Source organism: Hemitrygon akajei, chromosome 16 (genome assembly GCF_048418815.1).
Source record: "Hemitrygon akajei chromosome 16, sHemAka1.3, whole genome shotgun sequence".
Classification (NCBI taxonomy): domain Eukaryota; kingdom Metazoa; phylum Chordata; class Chondrichthyes; order Myliobatiformes; family Dasyatidae; genus Hemitrygon; species Hemitrygon akajei.
Genome location: NC_133139.1, coordinates 39,378,348 through 39,398,621, shown reverse-complemented (window position 1 = coordinate 39,398,621; position 20,274 = coordinate 39,378,348). Strand labels below are relative to the sequence as shown.

The 20,274-nt window shown below is 39.3% G+C and overlaps 1 long non-coding RNA gene across 1 annotated transcript; it reads left to right on the top strand.

Moving 5' to 3' along the window:
- Positions 1-7,278: 7,278 nt before the first annotated feature.
- Positions 7,279-15,991, top strand: LOC140740369 (uncharacterized). The gene is made up of 3 exons (XR_012101833.1): positions 7,279-7,370; positions 11,158-11,292; positions 14,601-15,991. It is a non-coding gene; the product is annotated as an uncharacterized lncRNA (long non-coding RNA).
- The last annotated feature ends 4,283 nt before the right edge of the window (positions 15,992-20,274 follow it).

Below are 20,274 nucleotides of genomic sequence, written 5' to 3'. Positions count from 1 at the left end.
ATATTGTATTTTAGGGTTTACAAATCTAGAATTAAGGGATTAGTATTAGGATAAGGTATTTGCCATTTATTAAGAAAACAGGATAAATTTCTTTATTTATTTAGTGATACAGTGCAGAATAGGCCCTCACGGCTTTTTGAGCCACAATGCCCAGCAACCCCTGACAAACATAGTTTAACCTTAATCTAATCACGAGACAATTTGCATTGACCAATTAACATACCCGGTATGCCTTTGAAAACTGGAGGACTTAATAAAGAGATTGAAAAAGAAAGAAAGAAAGAAAGAAAGAAAACTGGAGGACTCAGAGAAAACTCCCATATTCCACAGAGACAACGTACAGAGACACCTTATAGAAGACGCAGGAATTGACCTCCAATCTTAGACACCCATTACAGTGGGGCCAACTCAGGAATTCATTAGATATCTTTAGAATTCTCCTTTGCAGGGTCAGAAACATCCACCTATCAGGCCTGTTCCAATGCTCAATCTTATAAAATAAAAACTAGAAGTCGTGGATGCCCAGATGCTGAGCTATTAAGACAGATTGACAGCCAGTTTATCACTGACTGTTGGAGCATAAAGCTATTAGATACGAAAGTGCAGCTGAGGTGTAAAATTAGCCATGTTATCAATATAATTCTAATAGCTGGTCCGTGTGGCACCCTAGCTCTCATGAAAGATCATTGATCTGAAACATTAATGCTGTTTCCCTCTCCATTGATGCCTCCTGACCGGCTGAGTGTTTTCAGGATGTTATGTTCTTCACTAAATTCCCAACATTTATGTTATTTTGCTGGAGGGAGGGAGAGAGCGTGCTGAGAACTGATTGGGTCAGGCCTGCCCACAAGCAGAGTGAGGGAACATAGAGTTTGAATGGAGAATGAAACAGGAGGAGAGGTTGAGTGCAATCAAGCAGAGGGTGGAATGTCTAACAAGAAGGAAAAGTCGATACCACACAGTCACTCCCCTCCCTCAACTGCTTAAAATTGCATTCTCACATCTGCACTGAACCTGACTTGCAAAGGAGGATATTGCTTCTCTGTTGAGTGTGTCCTGGTCAACATAAAGACATGGAAAATAATTCCACCAGTTAAAGACTGCCAACTCTCCTCCATCACGTCTCCACCACCTTATCATTCTGTAGCATTGCCATAAAGCCATCAACATAAATCAGGAGTTGTATCATACAGCAGGTGTGATACTAACAGTATAACACAAGTAAATAATTAAGAGTGAAAGGAAAAGAACAACTTGTATTTATGTAACACCTTTCACAAGTCTCAGGATGCATCAACATGCTTCACACCCAATGAATTATTGTTTAACTGCAATCATTCTTACCTCAGAGACTATGTGGGAGCAATCTGCACACAGCAAGAAATTCTGAACAAGTATGGCAATAGTTCGCCATTCTCATTATTGGACAGCATTGACTGAAGGAGGAATGTATCCAGGACTTGCACTGCATCTGAACAGGTAGATTCAATTGTAAACAGTAACACAGCACAGATTCAAGATCATTTTGATTTGTCAGTGAGGAATCTCTGCTCCAATTCTACAACCTTATGTCCCAGAGGCAAAAGTTCTCCCAGATGAAGCAAGCTAACATTTAAAGCAAATTGAATGCACTCCAAATGTGTTTGTAATGTTTTGGATATACTTATCTGTCAAAATTGTTTATGGAAATGCATTGAAGTCCTCAGGCACCTCTATAATTTTGACAAAAATATCCAATGTAAACTGAAATAGTACATAACAGTTCTGTACATTTGCAAGTAAATCAGTAATTACCAAAACAGAATTGCATTTTGTGAATACACAGGATAATGCCCCTGATATTTATGTGGTGGAGAAAAACTCAGGCGAGGCTGTAGCCATTGGTAAACATGAGAAAATGGATGAATCTCTGGTTCTACTGCAGTTAAGTCCCATTTCACAGGCAGTGGAGACTCAGATTGAGAGACTGGTTGGCTATCAGGCAGAAATGTCCCAGTCTGGAAGTCTACAGCATTATAACAAAAGAGAGAGGTGATAATGGAGACACAAGAAACTGCAGATATTGGATGATGGAGGACAATCTGCTGGAAGAACAGTGCATCGAGCAGCATCTATGCTGGAAGGAATTGTCAACATTTGATACAAAAGCTTGAAAGCACATTCTGAATTCAGGACAGCTTTTATCGCAATGTTATAAGGTTATTGAATGGTTTCCTAGTGGGATAAAAAGGACTCTTGACCTCACAATTTGCCTTTGTTAGGGTCTTGCATCTTATTGTCTGCCTGCACTGTACTTTTGCTGTCACTGTAACAATTTATCTTGCATTCTGTTATCATTTTTCCTTGTACTTTCTCAACACACTGATGTGACAAGAATCAGTTTTTCTTTGAAACAGTATATCTGAAAATACTGAACTAATTTAACAATTTACCAAATTACCAATTTCCATGCATCAGTCCTAATGCCAAGTTTCAACCCAAAACATCAACAATTTCTTTTGTCCCACAGGTGCTGCTCAGTCCACTGAGTTCCTCCAGCAGTTTGCTTGTTGCAAGAGAGGGGAGAATATTTGTGGAAGATAGAAAGGGAAGGTAGGAATCATTGGATTACAGCGTGGGAGAGGCACAGCGTGGAAATTCAGAAATTGACTCCAGAGTAAGAGGAGTTAACGGGGAGGTCTGCTGATCATAAAGAAAGAGACAGCTTGGGGGCTATTAGCTGTGAAGGGACCTGGAGAGAAACACTCATGCTCCTCTTCACAGTTTCAGTTCTCAATTCTTAACTACTCTCTCAAGTGCCTTTGAGCAAAGGCGTTACTAAGTACATTCAACATTAGAAACATCTGAACTGAATTATGCACAGAAAATAAGACCCTAAAAGACATATGAACCGTATTTAGCCCATCAAGCCTTTTCTACCGTTTGATTTGCTGATTTCTCTCTCAACCCTATTTTCTCCTGCCTTCTCCCCATAACCTTTGACGCCCTTACTAAGTACAGTCGGCCCTCCTTATCCACGAAATCTGCACGTGCGAATTCAACCAACCGCGAATCGCAAAAACCCGGAAGTGCTCTTCCAGCACTTGTTGTTCAAGCATGTACAAACTTTTTTTTCTTGTCATTATTCCCTAAACAATGCAGTATAACAGCTATTTTACATAGCATTTACGTTGTATTAGGTATTATAAGTAATCTAGAGATGATATAATGTATATGGGAGGATGTGCATAGGTTATCGTGGATCAGGATCGAAAAAAATCGGAAGTTCTCTTACTAAGTAAGTCTGAACAGGTACATCCGGTATTATTTAGCGTCAGTTAGTCAAACGCTTGTCTTAGTATATAGTATATAATTTACCTTTCTATGCATATAAAACACTTAAGAATGTATGTTTCAGCACCGGGCTCAGGAACAGAAGCTCCCGAGTTCAATCCAGTGAAAGACCACTCCCAAGTGCACTCTCCACCATGTCGGGTTGATGTGGAGGATCAAAAACCCAAAACCCAAAATCCAATAATTAAACCACTGCCTTCCTTAGTAATAATTGCAGCTTTCATCGGGGCAGAGCCTTTCTCACATTATCCTTTAAAATTGTTCCGATCATTGACCGCCGTAACCTAACACTTTTCCAATGACCAATGACGTTTCACCTCTTTCCGTTCGCTTTATTATTTCCACTTTATTTTCAATCATGATCGTGATTATTTTCGTGAACAGAAACACTGCGGATTCAGAGCTCTGATGCCGGGTCCTAATGTCCACCGCACTGAGACGGGTTAAATAAGATCTGGGGTTCTGCTAGGTCCTAAGGTTCACTGCATTGAGACAGGTTGAATAAGGGACTTGAGCATCCGTGAATTTTGGTATCCGTGACGGGTCCCAGAACCAATCCCTCGCGGATAAGGAAGTCCGACTGTACCTTCTAAGTTCTGCTTTAAATACACCCAATTACCTGGCCTCCATGGCTGTCTGTGGCACTGAATTCCATAGATTCATCACCATCTTGCTAATGAAAGTCCTCCTCATCTCTCTTCTAAAGGGACATACTTTAAAATCTGATTGGGTGAGATTGCTGAAAGGTGAGTGATGAAGATGTGGTGAACTGAACAGCATCATAGGATATGACATCTGAAAGTACATTCACTGACCAGCATAAGCTTCACGTTACAGCAGCCCTGTAATATTTAAATATCTGTAGCTGGATTTGAATTTTTCCAGCAGGTTTTGACACTGGGGCATTGCTAATACACGCAACGAATCAAATGCACATTTAATGTTACCCAAGTAAAGAGTTTATGTAAATAGGCAGCTTAAAAATGTCATGCTACTTACAATACATGGAACAGAATGTGCATTATGATCTTTACCCCCTGCTTTGAGGCCATCTAATTTAGCTCCCACAGACACTTTGGCAGAGAGGAACAGGATTGTGAAAATGAACCATAAATAAAATGATGGACTGTTTCTGAGTCAACTTTTTCACAACTTTTTAAATCATTGCTACTAAGGTCATTGCTCTTTTGACCTCTCCACTGTTGTTGTTCTGACTATCACTTACTGCATATTTTAACTCCTCCAGGCCTATCCACAACATTAAGTTCATAATACTTCCTCCCACTTTAAACAATTTTCACATTGCAACCAAATTGTCAACTCCAACAGTCCCTTCTTCTTCTCTTGCACTGATAAACACATTCCACATCTACTCTTCCTGACTGTAATTGTGTGAAAAGGAAACTGAGGAGCCATTCTTTCATGCAGAGACTGATGTATCTATGGAACGAACTGCCAGAGGAAGTGATTGAGACCAGTAAGTAACAAATTTTAAAAGACATTTTGACAGATGCATGAATAGTAGAGGGATATGGGCATCTTGTGTAGCATAGTTGAGTTGAGCTGAAGGGCCCATTTCAATTATGTTTTACACTATGACTCTATCTTGCACCAGAGGCTGAGGTGTTTTGTGTCGGCTATAAAATTTGGGCATGATGCTTACATCAGTGTCATTGATTTCCATGAGGCATAATCCAGCTAGTTTCTCTTCAGCATGTGGAAATGACCAGCAAGTTGCAGGACACAAAGATCGGATGTCCAAGTGTCTTTGGTTGGAAGAGTGAATGCATTGCAGAGAAAGTCAGCTTGGAAGACTTCTTGAGTCTACTTCACAGGTTACTGAAGATCTGGGCGGAGTTCACTGAAACCTGCAAAGGACAGCTGGAGTGGCAGCCAGAGGAGATTAGAATCTGGTTGGGGTGTGGTGAGTAAATCACTGGGTATGATTAGCTGCTGGGAGATTGTTTCTTCTGGATTGGCTTGGACAGAAGATTGAATGTTTGTCTTCCTATGCAGGTGCTAAAGAGGGCCTCAGAGTGGTGACAAAAGGACAGTGTTTTTGTATAGATAAATGGACTAACACGTGCTTTAGACATGGGAATGTGCATCGAATACTGATCCTTTACCAACGTGACAGGTAACCCATTCCAATTTTAAAGAGAATGAGCTTCCTACCCAATATATTGGTAGTTCAGCTGGTCTGTAATTAGCTAAAGAACTGACACTTCAGGGCTAAACATTGGTCATTATTAACCATCCCCACTTTGGCAACTGTGAAGTTCTCTTTTAATTAGAACTGTGCTAGGGCTTCTGTACTGCTGAAATTTAATAAAAAGAGTAACATTTCCCTAGGTGTGTGTGTTTTTTCTAAAATATTGTTAGCAATCATAAAGGACAAAACTTCTGCAAAAGCTGTCTACTGCATCTGTAGCATATCAGTGTTACTCAAGATGTTTATGACTTCTAATAAACACCAAAATGTGAGAATGGGGTCTTAAAATAAATTTCACAATGCTGGAGAGAGTAGGGTGAATGTTGTGCTGGTTCAAAGCTTGAAGTAAATTTATTATCAAAGCGCATATATCACCATATACACCCTGGGATTCACTGTCTTGCAAGTATACTCAATAAATCCAAAAACCATAATAGAATTATAGAAAGACAGTACTAACAAGGCAAGCAACTACTGCTCAAAAGGCAAAGAACCATGCAAATACAAAAAGCAAGAACAAAAAAGAAATAATATTAATAATAATAAATAAATAATCAATAAAAATTGAGAACATGAGATAAAGAGCCCTTGACAGTGAGTCCATAGGTTGTGGGAACATTTCTTTGATAAGGCAGGTGAAGCTGAGTGAAGTAATCTCCTCTGGTTTCGGACTCTAATGTTTGAGGGGTAATAACTGTTCCAGAACCTCATGGCATGAGACCTGAGGCTCCTGTGTTTTCTTCCTGAAGGCAGCAGTGAGAAGAAAGCATGACCTGCGTAGTGGGGGTCCCTGATGATGGATGCTTATTTCCTGTGACAACGTTTCATGTAGATGTGCTCAATGGTTAGAAGGGCTTTACCCCAATGGACTGGGCTGTATCCACTACATTATGCAGGACTTTCAGTTCAAGCGCCTTGGTGTTTCCATGCCAGGCTGTGATGCAGCCAATCAATATATACTCTCCACGACACATCTATAGAAGTTTGTCAAAGTTATAGATATCATGCCAAATTTTTGCAAACTTCTAAGGAAGTAGAGGCGTTGCTGTGCTTTCTTCACAATTGCACTTGTGCTGGGCACAGGACAGGTCCTCTGAAATGAATACACCGAAGAATTTAAAGTTGCTGACCCTCTCCAGCTTTAATCCCCCTACGAGGACCGGCTCATGGACCTCCAGTTTCCTCTTTCTGAAGTCAATAATCAGCTCCTTGCTTGGCTGTCATTGGGTATGAGGTTGCAGTGGTACCAGTCAGTCAGAGTTCCCATCTCCCTTCTATGTGCTTCAAACTTTACTTAACTATGATAAGTTAAAAGAGAACTTTAAGTAAGTACAGGAATATGTTCCATGCCTGTCCCAGGAAATGATAGGTATTTGAGTGTGGTGTACAGTGATCCCTTTAAGCACCACAAGTCAGGACAAAATAGGAGAATCAATATTCCTATAGGAAAGGAAACCGTGTTTGATCTACTTGTTAGCAATTTTTGGAACTGGGCCTTTCAGGGATTGATTTAGATTTTCAAAGGACATTGGTCAGGGTAGATGGTTATGCAAGATAATGATTCACAGAATAGACCATAATATATTAACAAGGATAGAGCATTCTATAAAGTACAGAAGACAAAGTAGAAATAAATGAAACCTTGAGCGAGCAGGCATTAATGAATGGAATGCCTCAAAAATAAGTGATTAATGACTTAGTGACCTAGTCTAATGGTTACACTCTAATCTGTCCAGGTTTACTAATGTTAGAAATCTGGGTGAGAAAAATACTGCAAAGACAGTGCAAAGGAGTTGAGAAGGATAGAGAAAGCTTAAATAAGTGGGTAAGTAAATGGCAAATGGAGTATCATGTTGATAAATGTGAAGTTTTAAAATGGCAAATAATTACTATCTTTTGGTGTTCAAAGAAATGTAGTAATTTGCTTTATGCATGAATCTAGAAGTTAGAACAGGGGTGGGCAAACTTTTTGACTTGTGGGCCACAAAGGGTTCTAAAATTTGACAGGGGGGCCGGACCAGGAGCAGATGGACGGAGTGTTTTGGTAATACACCTCATAAGAGAAAATAAAATATCATGGGATATGTAGAAAACATGTGCTTTAATTTCAATTGAAAATGAACAAATGCATTACAACAAAATATCTGTCTTTGAAGTCCCATGGTATTTAGCTATTTATTGAAATGACTTTTAAAACTCTGAAAATTAAATGAATAAAATACAGCTTTTTTTAATAGTAACAGTTATTATTTTAAAGCACTGAAAATTCTGTTATCCTTCAAGATATTATCATCATCACTCTCCTCCTGACTGTATTTCAAAAACGGTAGGAGATGCAGGTCTACTTGTCCTGCTCCTTCTTATTCAATTGTCCCCTGTGCCAAAACTCAACAACGACCAGTGTCACTGACAGAACAGTGACAGCGCGCCAGTATGCGGGCGCGTTATTTGATCTGGAGCGCATTTTTTATTTTGAGAACGTACGTGCACCTGCGCACTACTCATGTCCATCACTTAACAGAAATAACATGTAACATGTAAGGCTTATTGAAAAAAATATTTTCAAATGCATTTTTTACATAACACAACGAAGAAACTTATTTTTAATTTCAGTGGGAATAGTGTTGTTGGTCTCCCTTTTTAGCCAGCGCATCAAAGTCTGGATTTAGTTTTGTTGTGGCGATTCTCAGGATGGATCTGAGGTGTTAACAAGGTTTATTAATATAATTTCATCAAGTTCTGCGGGCCGGATTAAAAAGCTTAACGGGCCGCATATGGCCCGCGGGCCGTAGTTTGCCCATGCCTGAGTTAGAATGTAGGTACATCATGTCGTTTGCAAGGCAAACCACACATTCATTGCAGAGGTATTGGATAAAAGACTAAGAAAGCCTTGTTACAATTGTCTACTGTTTTGATCACCTTATTTCAGAATGGATATACCTTCCTTAATTTTCAAAGGTTCACAACGTGGATTCCTAGAAAGAGAGGACTGTCAGCAATTCAGGAGAATTAAGTGAACTTCTCAAAGAATTGTAACAATAACTGAATGGGTGATAAGGGAAATCCTGTTGATGAACTGTGTATGAATTGCCAGGAGGTGTATGATAAGGTGCAACAAACTGTCTTGTCATCAGGATTGGAGCACATGGAAGAAAAGCGGTTATAAAATCATGGATAGAAAGCAACAGGAAATTGAGAATGGGAGTGCAATGTTTTCTTTTGAACAGGTGGAAAATGTAGATTGGAGCTCTCCTGGGACTGGTCCTAGCACCATTGCTTTTCTTAATACACTTTGTTTTGATGTCCAGAGTGATCATGAACAGGCAACAACTTCCAAATTTACAGATTATGTAATACTAGAGGCATGAGAGCTGTGTGGACAATATCATAAGACAGAGACAGGAGACTGTAGATTTGGGCAAGGCTTATATACAAGTGTTCCTCAGAGATAATCAGGAAGATGATAATTAGGTAATAAACTGAGATCCCATGAGAATGTAATTTAAGCACTGATGAAAATTTTTGACCTCGTAGCGATACAAACTCATTACAATTGAGGAATCTCAACCAAAAATGAAATCATATATTGTCCAGTGTGAACAACATTGAAAAGAATAAGAAAAATTAGGAAAATTAGGAAGGATTGACTTGTCTGAATATTGATAAATCATTCACTGTTGTGGCAGGTATCACAGATGACCATCTAATGTGATTCTGGAAAAGTCATGTCATATTGATAATATAATAAAGTTAACTTTAAAATCCATTTGCAAAACTCTCATGAAAACAAAATAACACTTGACTCCCCCAAATGGCTTATTATGTAAATACACTATAAGTGTAAAGAAACACTTTACCTGGGCTATGAGGTTCTGAGAGTTATGGGCTAGGAAGTAAGTTATCAGGGGTTCTCCTCTTCACCATTCTCCCAAGAACAAAATCCTGCATAATCTTTATTCCTCCACTGACATCATTGAGAACAGATTATCTGGTCATCATCACATTATACTTTGCAGAGGCTTGTATGCATTAAAATAGTCATTACACTTCAGAAGTACTTCATTGAGAAGTGATTCAAAGAAATCATGAGATTGTAAACAATGCTAAATAAATTCAACTTGCTTTTTTACCTCTCTTCATGCCCACAATGAAATGTACATACACTATCTGTGTCTGAAGAGACCAAATACTGTAGCTTCAAATCAAAAATCCCTTCCACTCCAATCAAATAGCCTACTGATGCTCGCAGCAAGCACAGACTGTATCCTATGGACAATCTGCACCTCATCTACTGAATGACCATTCTAAAGATGAATTGGTAATGGATTTGTCAACTCAGAAAGGGGCTGAAGATAATTCAAGTGTTGATAGACACTTTACAGAATATCTTTTTCAATCTTGTGCAATCATGGTCTCTTTAATCTAGGCAAAAATGAATAACATGGATTGTAATTTTTCAAACAGTATAGCTTTGCATGATTACCATAATAAGCAAGGATGAAATTTCACATTGTTTTATCTTCTTACAAGTTCTCTGTTTAGTTAATCAACCATTATAATTTTGATAAACCAACAGAAGATAGATTCATAGCAGCTTAATAAGATTTTCTATTAAGCAGCAACACAGACAGCAAACAGTACTACACAGCTCTAGATATTTGCATTGAAAGCTTCTTACATTGACAAGAGAAAATCTTTACTGTTAATGAAAGAAAGACAGGAAAAGAAGGAAGGTACTGTATTATATAGAACCTTCAATTTCCTTTATTACCTCTCTACTAAGGGAAGGAGATACTTCATTCTTACTCAATCTCCACCTCTTATAATTCCTTAGATTTTGATCATGTCTCCCCTCAACCTCCTTTAATCCAAAATTAACTTTAAGCTTACCCAGTCACTTGAACTATAGTCTCCATTGCAAATAGGAAGTACTACAGTCAATTGTACACAACGTGCTCAAACAAGCAGTGGCAAAAATAAACAGTCTAATTATTTTCAGGGATACATTTTGGAGAAAATACCAGGACAGCCTTCATCAACATAAAGCCAAAGGATCTTCTAAATTCACTGGAGAGGGAAAAAGGATTTAAATTAACTTGTCATCAAAAGATGCACTCTGCCACTGTTGTATTTGTCTGGTACTGCATTTGTGATTTTTTTTTTGTGCTTTCAACAATGGAGTGGCACATAATAGCAATCTTCAGGGTTAAAGTACTTAACTACACTTACAAGCTGATTTTGTTTCTCTTTCACTAAACTAGTAACAATTAATAATGTTAACCAATAATGTAATAGATAAAATTACTGCATTTAATGTCTCTCAGAATATTCCTTTGCTACACAATCAGAAGTCAAGCATACTTTGATTGAAAAACTGACAGATTAAAGTAGGAACTATAATTGAAGAGCAATGTTATAAAAGGGTTTTGTAAGGAATGAGAGATGATCAGAGGAGTCAAAGGTGGGGCAGAATATCTTTGGATAAGCACATACATCTGTCCAGCACTAAGGGTGTAGGGCAATCTTCACAATGATATATTAACTGAAGCCCATCTTATCTCTTTCTCTTATAAATCTTTACTTACAGAAATGATTCTTAAAAATTGTTATAGATGCATAGTGGAGAGCAATCTGATTGGTTGCATCACAGCCTGCGATGGAGGGTCCAAAGCATGGGATCACAAGAAGCTGCAGGGAATTGTAGACTCGCCCATTCTATCACGGCACATCGAGGATACCTTCAAGAGGTGATGTCTCAAGAGAGTAACATCTATCACTAAGAACGCTTGCCAACTAGGACATTCCTTCTTCTCATTACTACCATCGAGGAGAAGACCCACACTCAATGATTCAGATATGCCTTCTTCTCCTCAGGTCTCCCTCAGATTTCTGATTGGTCCATGACCTCATTATTCTTTTTATTACTATTTATTTATTTTCATAGTTTAAAGTTTGAAGTTCAAAGTATATTTATTATCAAATTTTATAGTAATTTTATGTCTTGCACTGTTCTGCTCCAAAACACCCAATTTCAGGTTATCCAATGACTTAGCCTAAGCAAAGAAACAATACTGGCACAAAAAGAATAGCCTTTATTATTGCTGTGTTGTTGGTAAGCTGATGACACGTTCAGATGACTTCTTGGAGGCCAGTCAAAGGTGATTTTGTCTTTTATACAATCACAAGACAATGCTGGACAATGAAAACCTAAGTACACATCATTCGATTCTCCTCTGTCTATCCTGCTTGTTATTTGTTTAACCAATTCCAATAGATTTGTCATGCAAGATTTTCCCTTGAGGAAACCATACTGACTATGGTCTATTTTATCATGTGCCTTCAAGTTTCCTGAGATCTCATCCTTAATAATCGACTCCAACATCTTCCCAACCACTGAGATCAAACTCATTGGTCTATAGCTTCTTTTCTTCTGACTCTCTCCCTTCTTGAATAATGGAGTGACACTTTCAATTTTCCATTTTTCCAGAGCCATTCCAGAATCTCGTGATTCTTGAAAGATCATTACTAATGCCCCCACAATCTCAGTACCCTGAGGTGTACACCATTTGGTCCAGGCATTTTAGCTACCTCAGACCTTTCAGTTTCTCTAGTTATGGTGACTTCAGACACTTTGTGACCACTGACACCTGGAACTTCCACCATACTGTTAGTGTCTTCCACAGAGAAGACTTATTCAGATCACCTGCCATTTTATTGTCCCCTTTTACTGCATCTACAGCTTCATTTTCCAGCAGTTCGATATCCACTCTCACCTCTCTTTTATATTTTATGTGGATGTGTATATATATATCTTGTGCCTTCCAAATTGCTTCCAGAAATTCTGCTCTGTTGATCAGAGCATTGCTGCTCTGCCTTCATCCCCGCTTGTGTTCTTTTCCAATCAATTCTGCCCAACTCCTCTTTCATGCCTCTGTAATTCCCTTTACCCCACTATAATACTGATACTTCTGCAATTAACTCCTTCTCAAATTTCAGGCTGAATTTGATCATATTATGATCACTTTTTCCTAAGTATTCTTTTACCTTCAGCTCTCCAGTCCATTCTGGTTCATTTGCACACCACCCAGTCCAGAAGAGTGATCCCGTAGAGGGCTGAACCATGAGCTGCTCTAAAAAGCCATCTCATACGCAGTCTAGAAATACCTCCTCCTGGAATCCAGCACCAACCTGATTTCCCCATTCTACCAGCATATGGAATCCACCCTTAACTATTGTAACATTGCCCTTTTGGCATACATTTTCTATCTCCTATTGTTTTTTGTGGACCATATTCTTACCACTGTTTGGGGGTCTGTATATAGCTGCCATTAAGGTCTTTTTATGCTTGCAATGATTCAACACCTTCTGACCCTATGTTACCCCTTTCTAATGATTTGATTTGATTTTTTACCAACAGAGCAATGCCATCCCTTCTGCCTTCCTGTCTGTCCTTTCAATACAATGTGTATCTTCGGATATTAAGCTCCCACTTATAATCTTCTTTCAGCCATTATTCAGTGATGCCTATACCATCACACCTGCCAATCTGTAACTGTGCTGCAAGTTCATCCACCTTATTCCATACACTGTGCCCATTCAAATATAACGCTTCAGTCCTGTATTCACCCTTTATGACTTTGTCCACCTTTTACATTGCAATTCAACCTGTTCACTGCAATTTTGCCCTATCAACAGCCTCTCCTCACTACACATTGCCTCTGTTTGTAAACCAGCTACCTCATCTGCAGCAGTAATATCTGCCTTTCCTGCGATACATCTTGCTTTGAAATATATACAGCTCTGGATGCTAGCTGCACCATGCTCAACCTTCTGATTCCTAACTTTGTCTGAGGTCTTATGAACATCTGCCTCCATAACCTTTCCACTAACTGTTCTGGCACTCTGATTCCCATCCCACTGCAACTCTAGTTTAAATCCCACCATGCAGCATTAACAAACCTTTCTGCTAGGATATTAGTACCCCTCCAGTTCAGATGCAAACAGTCCCTTCTGTACAGGTCCCACCATCTCTGGAAGAGAGCGCAATAATCTAAAAATCTTATACCCTACCTCCTACACCAACTCTTTAGCCACATATTCAACCGTATAATCTTCATACTTCTGGCCTCACTAGCAATCTTGAGATCACCACCCTGGAGTTCCTGCCCTTTAACTTTGCATCTATCTCCCTGAACTCCCTTTGCAGAACCTCATCACTCATCCTACCCACGTCATAGGTACCTTCATGGACCATGACTTCTGGTTGTTCACTCTCCCACTTAAGAATACTGATGACTCACTCTGAGATATCTCACACCCTGGCAGCTGGGTGGCAGCATACTATCTGGGAATCTCGTTCTTGCCCATAGAAACCCCTGTCCATTCCCCTAACAAATCCTCTATCACCACAGTGTGCTTCTTCTCCCCCCTTCCCTTCGGAGTCACAGAGGCAGACTCAGTGCCAGAGACCCAACTACCGTGAATTTCCTTGTTATGTCATGCCCCCCACCCCCGACAGTATCAAATCCAAAGTTGTTGAGGGGGATGGCCACATGAATATTCTGCACTGGCTCCTTAACCCCTTTCTCCTTCTTTCCTGTCACCAGTTTCCTATGTCCTGCACTTTGGGTGTAACTCCTCTCTACATGTCCTATCTATCACCCCCTCAGCCCTCCCAAATGATCTGGAGTTCATCCAGTTCCAGTTCCAATTCCTTAATATGGTTTGTTAGAAGCTGCAGCTGGATGCATTTCTCGCAGTTTTAGTCGTCAGGGACACGGAAGGTCTCCCTACCTTCCCACATCCCGCAAGAGGAGCTTCAATTAATCTGCGTGGCATCTCTACTGTCCTAGCTAAGTAGATATGAAGAATGGAAGGAGAAAAAAGACTTAACCTAGAGCTTTTCTTTTTTTGCTTTCTCTGACTGAAGCCTCGACGAACTAAAGCCTATTGATCCCCACTCTGACTCTGTCCACTCAGAAGAATGCCACTGCGACAATGGCCACCACACTTGCCCTTGCCTTCTGTTAATTTTGCTCTTGCTAATTAATCCCAGGTGCTGATTGCCACTGGCCAAAGCGACCCACTGCTGCCTTTTGTTCTCGGGCAGTCCCCTCCTCGCAAAATTTCCAATGTCCGGATTGGCAGTGACGGAATGTCTGGATATCAAAGAAGAAATTAACCATCAGCTTCATTTCACCTGTAATGTCTAAATGTCTATCGCCCAGTAGCATTTACATCTTCGGCGATGAAGTGTTTTGAGAGGTTGGTGTTGAAGCATATCAACTCCTGTCTGAGTGGCAACTTGGATCCACTCCAGTTTGCTTATTGAAGCAACAGGTCTGCAGTAGATGCTATCTCGTTGGCTCTTCACACAATCCTGGAACATCTGCACAGCAAAGATGTAGACATTAGGATTCTCTTTATCAATTATAGGTCAGCACTTAACACCATCATGCCCTCAAAATCAATCAGCAAACTCTAAGAACTGGACCTCAATACTCCCTTGTGCAATTTGGATCCTGGATTTCCTCACTTGTTGATCCCAGTCAGTTCAGTCTGCCAAAAGCATCTCCTCCACAATCTCCATCAACACAGGAGCACCACATGAATGTTCACTTAGCCCCTGCTCCACTCACTTTACACCTATGCTTGGGTGGCTAAGTCCAGTTCCAACACCATATACAAGTTTGCTGATGACACCACTGTTGTGGGCTGTATCAAAGGCGGTGATGAATCAGCATACAGGAGGGAGATTGAGAATTTGGCTGAGTGGTGTAATAACAACAACCTCTCAATCAATGTCAATAAGACCAAAGAATTGATTGTAGACAATATTGCCTCTACATCCTCAGGAGTCTGCAGAGGTTTGGTATGTCATCAAAAACCTTTGCAAACTTATATAGATGTGTGGTGCAAAGTGTACTGACTGGCTGGATTATGGCCTGGAATGGAACACCAGTGCCTTTGAACAGAAAGTTCTACAAAAGGTAGTGGATTTGGCCCAGTATATCATGAGTAAAACCCTTCCAACCATTGAGCACATCTACATGATGTTGCCGTAGAAAAATAGCATCCATTATCAAACATCCTCATCACCCAGGCCATGCTCTTTTTTCACTGCTATCATCAGCTATGAGATACAAGTGCCTCAGGACTCACATGACCAGGTTCAAGAACAGTTACTACCCCTTAGTCAGGCTCTTGAACAATAGGGGATAACTATACTCATTTAAGGACTCTTTTATCTTATTATTTCATGCTTGTTATTAATTGCTGTTTATTTATATCTGTATTTGCACAGGTTATTGTCTATTCATCCTGTTTACAGTTACTTTTCAATAGAGTTGCTAAGTATGCCCACAGAAAAAGAATCTCAGAGTCGTATGTGGTGACATCTATGTACTTTGATAATAAATTTACTTTGAGTTACTTGACTTTGATTTTGACTTTGACCTTCACAGCTTTTGGCCATCTGAAAAACAAGGCCTGTAACCCATCACTAATTCCAGTCTTTACTAAGCAGTGCTAATCCATTCTGAGACATGGACTGTCTACCATGGGAATCTCCAGGCACTGTAGACATTTTACTTAAGTGACCTCTATATAATCCCTTCAAATTCACTGCAAGAATACACAAGCCAATGCCAGTGTCTCCCCCTGGCTCCAGTTACTCTTAGCTGGCCCTGTCAGACTGGCCACATTGTTCATATACCCAACAACAGATTCTCAGAGCAAACTCTTTGTTCCATGTTCCATTATGGCAACAGATTACCAGATCACTCAAGGAAAGGATTCAATGGTGTTCTCAAATTCCCCTTAACTAATGTATAGGCTTCTGATATCCCTTGGCCCATGATCACATAAAAAGGAAGAAAAATCATTTAGTATGCCATTGAGTCATATATCAGGAGTAATCAGGGATTTGGCTTAAGTGGCAGGAGAAGAAGACCACCGGCCAAGTTACCCAGCTTCCTACCCTATCAAATATTACCTGCTATGGTAATATCTACAGGTCTATATTGGCCTTATCAGCCACCTATGGTCCCACAGTATTGGTGCAGATGCACATTATCCTTAATCCCAAGAAGATGACGTGAAGAGAATCACCATCAAAACAAATTTATAATTTCCTGATGTCCATATACAAAGTACAATTACAGAATTGAAAGTAAGCCAACATCTTGAATTGCATCAGTTCACATGCTGATAGTATTTTCACAATGTTGTTGAGTCAAGAAACTTACAGTAATTAGTCCCAGCAATAAAGAGACACAGTATCATACTTCCAAGTCGGGATAGTGTGACTTGGAAGGGAATTGCAAGAGTTTGTATTCCATGTGCCTATTAATCTTGGACTGATTAATTGAAATTATGGGTTTGGAAGGTGCAATCAAATAAACCCTGGCGAGTTTCTGAAGTGCATTTTGTAGATAGCACAGATTGCAGCCAAGTAGCATTAGTGGGGAAGTCATTGATTATTTAGGCTGAGATGCCAGTAAAAACAGACTGCTTTGTCCTTCATGACATAGAAAAAAAGAACTTGCATGCCATTAAACCTGCACTGATCTTAGCTGGTAGCATTCCATCGCATTCCTTACTGGTGCCTGTAGATGATGGAAAAGAAGTCTTGAAAGTTGAAAGTTAAGATATTTGCTGCTGGATAACCTTTTGATTTTCTCTTATAGCTTCAGTATTGAACTGGGTGGTGCAGATTTGCTTTGCCTTCATGTTAACTCTAGATTTTTTGATGGTCAGGCATCTGATGATAATAATAATTTTGAAAGCTGAAGGATGTTAGTCTGAATTCAGCTCATTTGAGATGGATGTCAGCTACCGCCTGTGTGACTTGATGTCACTTATCATCCCAAACATTAAAGCCATCCAGATTTCACTGCAAGTGGACATCGAGGGCATCATTAACTGAAGAGCAGCAATTGGAACTGAATTCTTAACAGTCATATTCCCATTTGTGGCCTTCTGATGAAAGTAATGGATGAGGCATAGGACAGCGCCCTGAGGAACTGCCTGGAGCAGTGTCCAGTGAGTTAAAGTGTATTTCATTGATAACGAACTGCTCTGTGACTTCCCAAGGTTATGAAAGCTATAAAATGCAAGTTATTTTTTCTCCAGAGAGATATAATCTGACTATTCTTTGACGTTGAAATGACTCTGTATTATTAGTAAAGAGAACCTTCCAATTTTGATGGTGCCTTCTTCTAGGATATTAGTAGAGTTTTCAAATGAATCAGATAATGACTTTGTTAACATACCAAAAGAAGAAAAAAATCAATCAAACGTAATGGGTGCAATCTTAACTTTAGGTGATGCAGTTAAATGGGTGATATCTAATTAGCCATCCGTTATATAGTATATCCAATTCTTCATACCCACTCAATTCAGCAGAAGAGGATACCAATTAGGGTTGCCAAATTGTAATTGGCCATGTTTACTATCAGCAAAATTACCCCTGTTAATTATCTGCATTAACATTTGATTATGAATTTTAGTACTTCATTTTCAACTGCACAATAAGGCTTCATTTTTAAAATATGTAATTGGTTGCATTACATTTTGGTACACCATGAGGTTTTTCAAAATTACTAATGAGATATTTTCCTATTTTCCAGTATTTTACTTGATCCGAAACCTACATCAGATCCAGGAAACCACTGACCATGAGAACCAATTCCCTTGGCTGGGATTATCATTTAGGATCCATAGTTATAGATAGCTGGGTTGTCGTCCTCACAACAGATCCTGCAAGTGCTCTCATTTTTATCTGCCATTGCATCCCAGGGAAAATTGAATTCTCATTCTGAAGAGGTTATGATATTCGTAAATAAATTATGAAGAGAATAATGGAATACCTAGGGGGTGATTACAAAGCAGTCAACTCATAAAATAGTTCAGGTAACCTTGTAAATGAGATCAGAGAGTTCAAGTGGTTTATAAGTGTCCCCTGACCCATGATGTGATTGTGCAGCCATTAAATCACTCCAGGGTTTCTGTTAATTTTTCCATAATACAAAGCATGCAGTAATGTTAAAAAAATATAGTTTAGAGTTTTGAGTCTGGTTTAGAGGCATTGCAGATGTTCACTGCACTGATAATGTAGAACAAACCTGATAGTACTACAGCTCTTGGGGAATAATTGCAGAGAATTATTGGGTAATTTTATTGACTGTAATTTGAGTACATATAAATTTTCAAGATGATAAAATGTTTTGCACCCTTTGGTGATGCCATCAGACATCTCCATGCCAAGTATACCAAGTTTAGATGAAAGATAATCTTATCTATACTGCTTTGTAATGTAGTATGAAAATTTGTTTAAGCTGGAGGTCTGAACTAAATGGTCATGAACTAAATGTCATCTTTTTCTTCCATTACTGAGCCCAAAGTTCCTTAGGATCAGGATTATATCATGATGGCAAACGCCAACCATATTGCAGCATGACCTGAGCGTCCAAATGCATTAACCTCATATCTTCCACCAGGTGTTTTCCCCCAACATGAGCAGATGGTTACTGTACTGAAGCATTTCAGTTAGAAGGAGAGATCGGATGGTTAGAGTTTATTTCCTTAGAGTACAGGAAGCTTAGGGGTAGCTTGACTGAAATATGCAAACTTATGACAGGGCAGATGGTGGTAATCTGTTCTATTATGGTGGTACATTTGAAAAAGGCAAAGGTTTAATATGGGAGGTAGGAGATTTAGAGGGGATCTGAAGGGGAATTTTTTTCACATGGACTCTGATTGGAATCTGGAATGTACTGTCTAAAGAAGTAGTGAAGGCAGATAAACTCACAATATTTAGTCAAGCTCATGAATTGCCAAGGCATAGAAGTCTATAGAGGGAAATGGCTGCATTGGTTAGCATGGGTACGATGGGCTGAATGTCCTGTTTCTGTGCTGCATGGATTCACAATTTCAATGAGTGATAACAAAAATAGATCAAGAAACTATCTGATTTTCAATATAATATGTGAAAAGCACAGCACAGCAATGATTGTGGTTAATGAAAATCGTAAAGAAAACTACTGGCACTGTAACTCCGAAATTAGAAAGAAAAAATGTTGGAAATACTCAGCAGTTCAGAAAGTGTTTGAGAAAAGAGAACAGAACTAGTGTTTTAGGTTGAAGAACAATCTGAAACTTTGTTTCTCTTTCCATAAATGCTGCCTGAGTCATGGACTGATTCTAGTACTTTTCATTTTTATTATTAATAATAATTATTACAAATAGTTACAACTTACTTTGGTAGTCCTCTTGCTACACAGAAGGTAAAGCACCATACAGCATTAAAGCCATTAGCATAGTGAATCAGCTGTTCAGATCTGCACTTCCCCTGGACGTTGGTGGCCCTGTAATTAGATTTCTCATGTTAAGTCTTACTTCTTTCTCAGATTAAGCAGGCTTTTCAGGATTATTCACTCCTTGACTAAACAATAGGCCAAACCTCTTACCCTCTGATCTTCTCCAGCACTCCATGTCTGAGCTGTCCATTCTGAAATTCAAGAGTTGACAAAAGAAGTTAATTTACTGGAACTCCACTCCTGGAGTAACAACCCAGGGAGACAAGAGACACCACTTCAGCTTCTCTCTTCATGGGCCAGATCCATCTGTCTTCATATCATTGGATGAATAAATACCAATTTATATCTGAACAATTTTAATCTAAACTTATGGGGTAGCATGTAAATAAAGTCCATTTCTCAGCTATATAT